Source organism: Tiliqua scincoides, chromosome 3 (assembly GCF_035046505.1).
Source record: "Tiliqua scincoides isolate rTilSci1 chromosome 3, rTilSci1.hap2, whole genome shotgun sequence".
NCBI lineage: Eukaryota > Metazoa > Chordata > Lepidosauria > Squamata > Scincidae > Tiliqua > Tiliqua scincoides.
The window spans coordinates 23,249,494-23,259,102 of NC_089823.1; positions in this window are offsets into that span (position 1 = coordinate 23,249,494).

The window sequence follows — 9,609 nt, forward strand, 5'->3', positions numbered from 1 at the left end:
TTCCTGCTCTAATGCTATCTAGGCTCTTCTAAGATGCAAAGAATTCTGAACAGATTACTCAAAAAGTGGTGTTGTGTTTTTTTTGTACTAAATTTCTTTTCAGGAAAAACAGGAACTTCACACAATTTAGCCTGATCTGTTTAAACAAGATGATATTTAAACATGATCGCACCCATCTAGCAATTTATTCTAGTTATAGGAGCAATGTTGCTTACCCAGAGTTCCCTATCTGAAACACCTTTTCCATTCATTTCACCCTTTCATTTCATCCCAGCCTTTCACAGTTATGAGTGGGGGCCCCTGTACCCATGTAGCTCTGTATATTCAAGAGCAGAGCTAAAATGATACTCCTGCCCTCCCATAAATCTACCTGAGCACTCAGGCCATCCTTGTTCCATTGCTTTGCATAGGGCCCCTTCAGCCTCTCTGATTGTGTGCCATTCCAGAAGTGCACAATTTTGTGCACTGTCAGATCACTGTTTGTGAAAGTCATAAGTTTGTGAAATGGTAGTACCCAATAGGATTGGGCTGTCAGTTAATTGGGGTTTCAGAGACTCCCATAGGATGCAGACCACCAGCAGTGTGCAACATCCAGTGGGCAGATAATATTGTGATAGCAGTGAGCACTATTCCATTCCAGTAGGAGTGGAATTTCACTCCACAGATGATAATATGGCTTATGATGGAAGGAACTGCTCTTGGAAACTTTGATAGATTTTTTTTTACAAGATCTTTTTGCTTCCCTTGCAATTTCTGGGATCTTTTAACTGAGCAGGAACCTTCAGATTTGCCTCCCAATGTCATTTTCTTAGCACTGTTTAAATCAGTGGCAGCTCTTCTGCGTACTTCTCAAAAGTCCTTCAGTCAGTAGTCAGAATAGACCATTGCATGTGCAACAGTGTGTATATATTCTCTGTATGCAGAGTTAGGGCACCTGATTGCACTGAGACAGTTTATGCTCATACACTTGTTTGCATATAGACTCCATTCAGACAAACATCTGAAGTTTGGCAGTGGGGATGGGGTGAAATCTTGACTGTGCACCAGGCAGTAAATGTCTGAAAAAGAGTTTTTGAACAGTCACAAGTATATGGGAAATCTCATGGGACTTTGAAGGATGCTGAGAAGACCTGGCAGGGAAGCCCTGAAGGTTGTCTGAATCCAGCCCAGGCATGTTCCGATGCTCCCATGTCCTAAGCATATGCTTTTCCCTGATCCTTTCTGCAACGTCAAAAAGGGCACAGGAATAATATGGATTTTTCAAGCCCTGTTGGCAAATTATGAACCTGACTCATTTCTTTCAGTGGTTTTGCAGCTGTTCTGACTATAATTACTGTCAAAAATGGGGAAGCATACCTTGTAATTTCTTTTTTTTTCCAGTAGATCATGGTTTTGCGTCAAAGGAATGAGGAATGGCTGTGCTGGAGTCATGGTTGATCCATCAAATTAATGAACGTTCATGTTCTAGCTCATGAACAATCCCCCATGGAGTAAGAATGGTCTCTGTTAGTCAAGCACTCTCTCTCTCTCTCTCTCTCTCTCTCTCTCTCTCTCTCTCTCTCTCTCTCTCCACTTTCCTGAAATAGAAATATTGTAGTAGGTTATACCATGATGAAAATATTTCATTTAAGAGCTTACACGCAGAAATTCATAATATTGAGAACTGTCAAGAATGCCTAGAGTACTAACCCTCATACTCTATCCCCTCCTTGCTCTGTCCCCATTAGAAGCCATGGTGTAGGCTTCCTCATGAGGAAGCTGCTTGAACTATTCACTAAAGAGGCTATGCCATGTCTCTAAAACTAGACGTGATAGGCAAAACGGATGCCATTTTTGGATTTGGCACCCCAAATATACCCAGGAACTGGGGTAATGTTTAAGGAAGCAAAAGGTGTGTTGGTCTGTTATTGATCCCAGCTTCCCATAAGAGACAATAAACTTTGAGAGCAAGTCCCTTGGCAAACCAGACCCTTTGAGACAATGCTGACGGGACAGGGATAAGACACTTGCCTAAATCTGAGACTGACTGTTTTTAGAAGCACTGCAAGACCTTCCTGTTTGGGCTGGCCCTTAGGCAAAGGTATGTAATTTTTTATTAGTACAAATGAAATCTTTTTTGGTTTGGCTGATTTTTGTTTTTTTGTTTTTCCGTATTTACTTTTTTGGGATGAGGTGGGCTATAAATCTAAAGCAGGCAAATAAACACTGTTCGTAGGCCTGCTATTTATTTATTTAAGATATTTATATCCCGCCTTTCTATCCCATGAGGATACTCAAGGCGGCTCACAATTAAAAACATTAAAAACATGATATACATATATATAAAGACAATAAAAACAACACAATAAAAGCCTGGATCCCAAATTAAAATCCACTCAAAAGTGCCATGCCCCCTAGTGGCAGCTTAAAAGGCCTCCCTAAATAAAAAGGTCTTAAGCCCCTACCGAAAGGACTCTAAAGAGGGAGTTGTGCTCAATTCCAGGGGGAGAGAGTTCTACAAATGGGGAGCCACCACTGACAAGGCCCTCTTTCTTGCTGCCATCCCCCTCACCACTGCTAGTGGCGGCACAGTCAGAAAGGCCCCCTCTGATGACCCTTCTGTTCATGGTAGCGTTTGAAGAACATGTAAAATTTAAGACTTTTGAATGTGCAGAAAGCATAGCACAGGTCTTTGCTCTCGCATTCCAGGAATAATTCTGGAAAATGCAAAAGTTCTGCTTTACCCTGCTTTCTACTAAAGCATTTAATGACAGGGAATGCAAAGTCACAGACAAAAGAGAAGCTGTCACTTTGCTGAAGCTTCTGAGCAATCAAAGCGCTCCATTTGGTACAGTTAATCTTGTGAATTCACACTTGGGTTCAGTGCTGACTCTTTTGCAGAGACTTGCTTTTGTGATTAAGAAATGTGAGCCACAGCCACTAAAATATACCAAGTGAAGGCAGGGAAAGGTGTTCATCAGTTAAGAAGCATTGCTTCTTTCCATTGATGTTACATTGTATTCATTGAAGAGGAGAGTGTAAATGTTTTGGCAAATGTCTGACATTTGACAATGTCACATGTGAGACAATCCCAGACAAATGTTGAGAATGTCCAGAAACTCCAGTTGGGTCTAGCATCATAAGTAACAGAACTGAGCAGCTATCAAGGCCTATGGGTCAACAGGGGCCACAGCCAACTGGAGACACCAGGAATAGTATCACCTTCTTCAAGCCCCTGTGCATTAGTGGACACAAGGCTACAAGATCTTCCTATAGCCACTGGCTTCATTGCCCATTGTGGAGCAGGGGATGGACTTTGACACTATGGTGGAAGACTCTTTTAATGTAGAAAGCCAACCAGCTGCTACCATTCAGTAAAGTATGGCCAAGGCAGCTGCTTCCAGGTGATGGCATTGATATGGCAGCTATTTGGGAGGAAAGAGGGATAAATGTGAGGCACTTATGTGAGGTATGAGGAGGTGTGAGGCGTGACACTTATGTGAGGTGTGAGGCACTTATGTGAGGTATGAGGAGTGGCTTCCAGCACAGAAGAGAGATGCCCGCTGCAGTTATCTTCCCCAGTGCCCCCCGCCACAGTCTAAATCTTTTCTTGACACCAGTAAATGTTGACAGTAAGATAAAATAGGTGAGGGATGTCCAACAAGTAACATTTCCAGAATGTGTTTGGAATTGTCAAATTTGCATGGTCCCAAATTTGGACGTTCACTGTTGCATGTGCACATCTGTTTTATGAGGGAAAACACAACATGAAGTGTCTTTCCCTTTTTCTTTTGGTACAGGTCTAAAACAAATGGCTCCAAAACAGTAATTTGAATTTAATTGGCCTACTCAAACTTCTTAGGGCTACTTTTTATTAGCCGTGGACAGATTGGTTGAAACAGTTTCTGCAGTGATCTGTTTCCCATATAACTAATTGATATTGGGATCAGTGGCTTCACTAGGATTTGCATCACCCGGTGTGGGAGGCCTGCGCATCACCCCATGTAGTGGGCGGGGCAATACCCCAGGCGGGCGTGGTGATGTACCATTGCCCTGCCCCCACAAGTTTTTTGGCTGTAGCTTTTGTTAGAACATGGATATTTCAATTTGGATTGTTTCATTGCATTCTGCATGAAATTACACATTGATTGATATATAACATGATGATATTATTCCTCCAAATTCTGATTTTAGTGATTTTGAAAACTTGTAAAGTCTTTCTCTCTCACACCCCCCCCCCCCGTGTCAAATTACTAACAAGTTATTGCAGCAGTTCTTAAACTTTTAGCACTGGGACCCACTTTTTAGAATGACAATCTGTCCAGGACCCATCGGAAGTGATGTCATGGCCAGAAGTGAAATCATCGAGCAATTAAAATAAATAATTAAATTAAAATAAAATAATTACATAAGGGGGAGCCAGTCCTGTTCCACCAAGTTAATCTACTCTGAAGTAAGTCCTATTGTGGTCAATGGGGCTTACTCTCAGGAAAGTGTGGGTAGGATTGCAGCCTGTGAGCCCAAGCCTACACATGTCTACTCTGAAGTAAGTCCCATAGTGGTAAATGGGGCTTACTTTGTAGTCTGCCTGCAATAACAACCCCCCAAAAAGAATCAGTGAGATTTCCAGCCCTCCCTGTGCCCAGTTTAAAGTTCTTCTGTTTCAGGCACATCAGAATAAAGACCCTCCTGGCTTTGCAAGTGCAAAATAGAAAACTTTCCCCTTACCATTCAAGCCTCTTTTTTGTTCTTTTTCTGGGGAGGGGGGGTCTGCCTTCTGTTGCACTCCAGCTCCATCGTAACAGGACCCTTCTGGTGTCCTCACATTCCCCTTTGCCTGACCTGACCACCATCCAAGGCATGTCTGCCTACTCGCAAGTAAATGCGACTGTGAGGTTGCTTTGCTTTCCATAAGGCTCCATAGACTGGGAGGGAGGCAGCTGGGAGGGAGGGACCTCCTTCTCCCTTTGGAGTTTTTGGGGGCTGCACTCATTGGATGAGGACCATTCTGATGTCCTTGGAGCCTCTCAGCCTGCCCTTTCCAACGGACTATGGCAAGTCCGCCTACTCGCGAGTAAACCTGTGATATGGTTTCACTTTCACTTTCCATAGGGCTCCATGCATTTTTTCCTTCCGGTTTTTTGGCCATAACCTTTGAAGGAAAGGAGCAATTTCAATTCTGTTTTCTGCACCGCACTCCGCTGGCCATTCTGCATCCAAAGGTGTATGGCATGACACAGTAGCCCCTAACCCCACGATGTTAGTGCATCCTCCCCCAGTGCACGTCACCCCCACCTCACACGCCACCTGGTGCAGTCTGCACCCCCGTAGCGACGCCAGTGATTGGGATTGCTTTGGTTTTTTAAAATAGATTTTACTTATGGTCATGAGCTAAGACAGGGCTTCCTAAACTGTGGGTCATGAGCCCACATATGGTGAAGTCATGACCTGGGCCTTCTCACCTGCCCTTTCTCCAGTTTGGCTCCAAATTGAAGCCATTCGAGAAACTGAATTGCTCACCAGGAGGATGGGGAGGTATCTTCTGAGTTGGGCTGGTGACCCACTCTACTGTCCTCTGCAGACCTCAGAATGACTCTCAGGAGCCTTGGAAAGCCATTTTCGGTTTTAGGAAAGCCACTTTCGGTTCACTTCTGAAAATCAGAAGTGGCTTTCTGAGACTTCTGCAGGTCATTCTGAGACATGTGGAAGACAGTAGAGTGGCCCTGTGAAACTGAGAAGAACTTCCCCACCCTCCTTGCTCCCATCATCCAGTATCTCTGAGCATGGAGTCTCTGTTTGGTTATCATAGAGTTGTTAATCATTTTAACAGCCATCTAAACTGACTCCCATTGCCATATCTTACAATATTGTATCCCATATGATGATATACCCTTTCCCATCACTTCCTTGGGTCAATCACTATATATATGCCTGCTCAATTTTATTTACACATTAGACTATCAATTGTTTGCATTAGCTGAAGCATTAATTGAAGCATGTCTAACATTCCCAGAATGTGTGTCCATTTTGCACTAGTTTCCATGCGGGGCACAAGGTCCGTGGCTTGCAAACAACAAATCTCCTCTCTTAGCATGTGGCTGCTTTTTCAATCACTCCAGAGAAAATTCCTTTGCTTGGAGAAACTCATGCATTTTCATGAACGTGCCCCAGGTGGCTTCTCACCTTTTTTCCTTTCTTTTTTGATAGAAGAAGGTTGACATTTTACAGGGTAATGACATTTGCCACGTGTGAAAACTCCTTTTCATTGCTATGGAAACTAAAAAGAGAAGTACTGACAATTCCTTGGCCATAAAGGTGCTTGGATGCACAGTGAAGGTGACAAGAGTCAAAGCCTTGCCATCCCCAGCTTCCCTGACATGCACTTACTTCATTCTTCCAGATCTAGAGATGTACACAAACCTTGCCTTCTCTTGCTCACTTTGGGAATAAGAAAGCCTGGACATCATCTGTAGACCTGCTGCCCAGAATAGGAAAAAAAAAGTTGATTTAAAAATGAAACCAGGAAGTGATTAGGGTAGGAGAATGGGCAGTAAGCCTCATAGGGGGAAAAAGTGCAAGATTTGAGCACTTGAAAATAAGCCGCTATATATGATACTCTCGAAACTGAATGTGTACTTTGGTGGCAATACTTGGGCCTTTCCTAGCAATGTGACCTGAGATCATTTTGAATAGGGATATTGTGGGTTGAGCCTGGGACCTAATGTATGGGCTCTACCACTGAGCTATGGCTCCTTCCGCCCAAATTTTAAAGGTACAAAGCCCAGGTAACCTTTTGGTATAGTGGACCATAGAAGCTTACTCTAAAGTGGTACAGCCCAGAAATAAAGCCATCACACACAGCTGCTCAGCGTGATAATACTTAATAAAGCTTAGCATTTGTGTGGTGCTTTCTGAGTGCAAAGTGCTTCACGTGTTGTTATCTTGATGTCCTTACAACAACCTGAAAAGGCACATAACTATTGTTATCCCTATATTGCAGCTGGGGAGCTGAGAATAAGCGGGAGTTGGATGGTTTTTCTGTCTTGATCAATAGTTCAGTTCCTGTTGTACACTAACAACAAGTCTCTCTTGTAAATAGTTAACTCAGCTATTTTCAACTGGTGTGCTGCAAAAGATCTGCAAGTGTGCTGTGGGAGCACAGCACAGCAGGGACCACTGCTGAAAACTCTTCTGGCTTCTGCAGCTCTGTTTCTATACCTTTGAGATACAAGCCCTCCCATTGGCATGGGATGCTGAGCTAGATGTATCTGTGGACTGACTCAGCAGGTCAGTTCTAGTGCTTTAATTTTCCTAGTGTCTCATGGTGTGTGGACATCAAAAAGTCAGGTAATTAAGGAGCTATGATTGTGGTTCAGGTAATTGAAATGCTTCTATTCTATGGGACATGATAGGTGACCCATTGCCTTGGCAGCAGAAGAAATAACTTCGAAAGCTATTGCTGAGATTTCCCATTAACAATTTTTTTCAATGTCCTATAAAAAATTGATAGGCAGCTAATTTTAATATAGATCCTTGGATGGTGTGAACTGTTTTATAATTGTGCCATACAATTATGTTGACATTATAATGAAGTTTTAAAGAATGATACAATTTGTTATATAATAGAAAGGTAGGAGGGGGAAAAGTTATCACTTCAGTAAATGTATCTCTAAGGAACAGAAAATCGAAAGTGCTGATATCTGGATTATTGAAAGAAAACTCAATGAACAGAGTCGCAATTACACTGGCACTACACATTTTCTTCCCACCAGCACTTGCAAGTGAAAAGCTGCAGTGCAGTCCATAATTTTAGACAATCATCGCTAAAAATAACCTTCAATCCTGCTGGTTAAATCAATTCCACTATATGCAAATACTAGGACTCATGCTGCAAGGTGAACATTTTTAGCACACTGCAAATATTATGTCCCTGAACTGTCTCTGCCAAAATGAGATGTAATGTATGAGCTGGTAGTGATGCATGCTTGCAGGATGAAGACCCCAATGTAGGTGTATGTCTTTGCAGAAGAAGACCAAGGGGGTGGGTAAACATGTAATTCACCAAGCCAGAGGTTCCCAAACTGGGGCACTGCGACACCCTTGTCAATGGAAACTGATTGCTACCCCCTTAAGGGAGGTAGTGACATCGTGAAGGTAGCAATGGCAATTCTGGGATTGCGTTGCTGCTGAGAAAAAAAGGGGGTTTTCCATTTACGTGGGGGTTATGCCAGCCCTCTGGAGAGTACAGGGGGCCCATGGCCCCATCTGTGGGCCACCTCACACTTAAGAATGGCTCCCTGTCATAATGGTGACCCACTTCTGGTTTGCATTGTGAAACCAGAAATGGGTTGCAATTGCATCAGGGAGCCGTTCTGAGGCACAGGGGGGTCCCCAGAGTGGGTATGGGCCCCCCAAAACCTTCAGAGGGCCAGCATGACTTCCAGGTAAGTGGGAAACTCTCCCTTTTTCTTGAAAGTGGCGTGATCCTGGAAGTGTCATTGCCGCCATGTTCCCCCCCCCCAATGGTGGCCCCAACTCTCCTGTAAAGTTTGGGAGCCTCTGCACTAAGCGGAGAATATATTCCAGGTAACTATACCAAGGAACCAGGGCTAAGATGGACACTGTGGAAGGAGAAGCAAAAGAGTGGAGGGGAGTCAGCAGGCCCATCATCAGATAGTATATTAAAATGTATCTGCCACTTTTTGGCCAGTTAAAACCTCCCAAGGATATCAGGAGACAATCCAATAAAAGCAAAATAAAACGAAAAGCAATAAACAAGAAACTAAAGGCAATCAATTTTTAAAAAAAGAAAAAAAAAAGAAATCCAGTCCCGGAGCAAGAATTGAAGATCAGTCAAACCAACAACCATCTTCAGAATCTTTCAAAACTTGCAAAGGAAGGGGCCAGATCTGAAGGAGCTAGTTCCAGAGCCAAGAGACCTTTACTAAGAAGGCTGTGTCCAGAAGGCTCCGTCCAGCAGCCTCACCAAAGATCACACGGGATACAGAACTGAGCCTCACCCAGTGATTTCAGAGGGTGGTCTGAATCATGTGGGAGAAAAACAGTGCTTTATATCCTTCCACCTAGCAGTTAAGGGCTTCGAGCGTATTAACCAGTGTTTCGGACTGGACTTGGAAACATCTAAGTAGCCAGTGCAGAATGAATATTAGAATAATGTACTCCAAATATTATGTGGTGAAAGATAGCCGGGCAGCAGAATTTGGCACATGTTGCGGTTTCCAAACACTCTTCTAAGGCAATCTCATGCGGACCGCATTGCAACAACCCCACCTACTTTGTGATGGGGGCAGAGACTCATTGCAGAACAACCAGAACATAAGAGGATCGCCTTATATTTATCAAATAGCATTGCTCCTTAGTGAGTAGTTGGGAAGAATTCTGCCTGCTTGCTTTCCTTTTTGTTTCCACAAGAAAAAGGGCTATAGACTTACCTTTTAAAATGAAAGTGGAAAATTTAGTGAGGGCTTCCGAATATCCCTGATATTCTGGGGCCATGGCCACACCCCGGTGGCTCAGTCCGACTCCTAGGGTTCAAGCCGTGGGAGCAAGCAGGATGAGGCAGCACCAATAAAAACCTAATAGATATGAAGTGGAGTGCAAAAACAACGG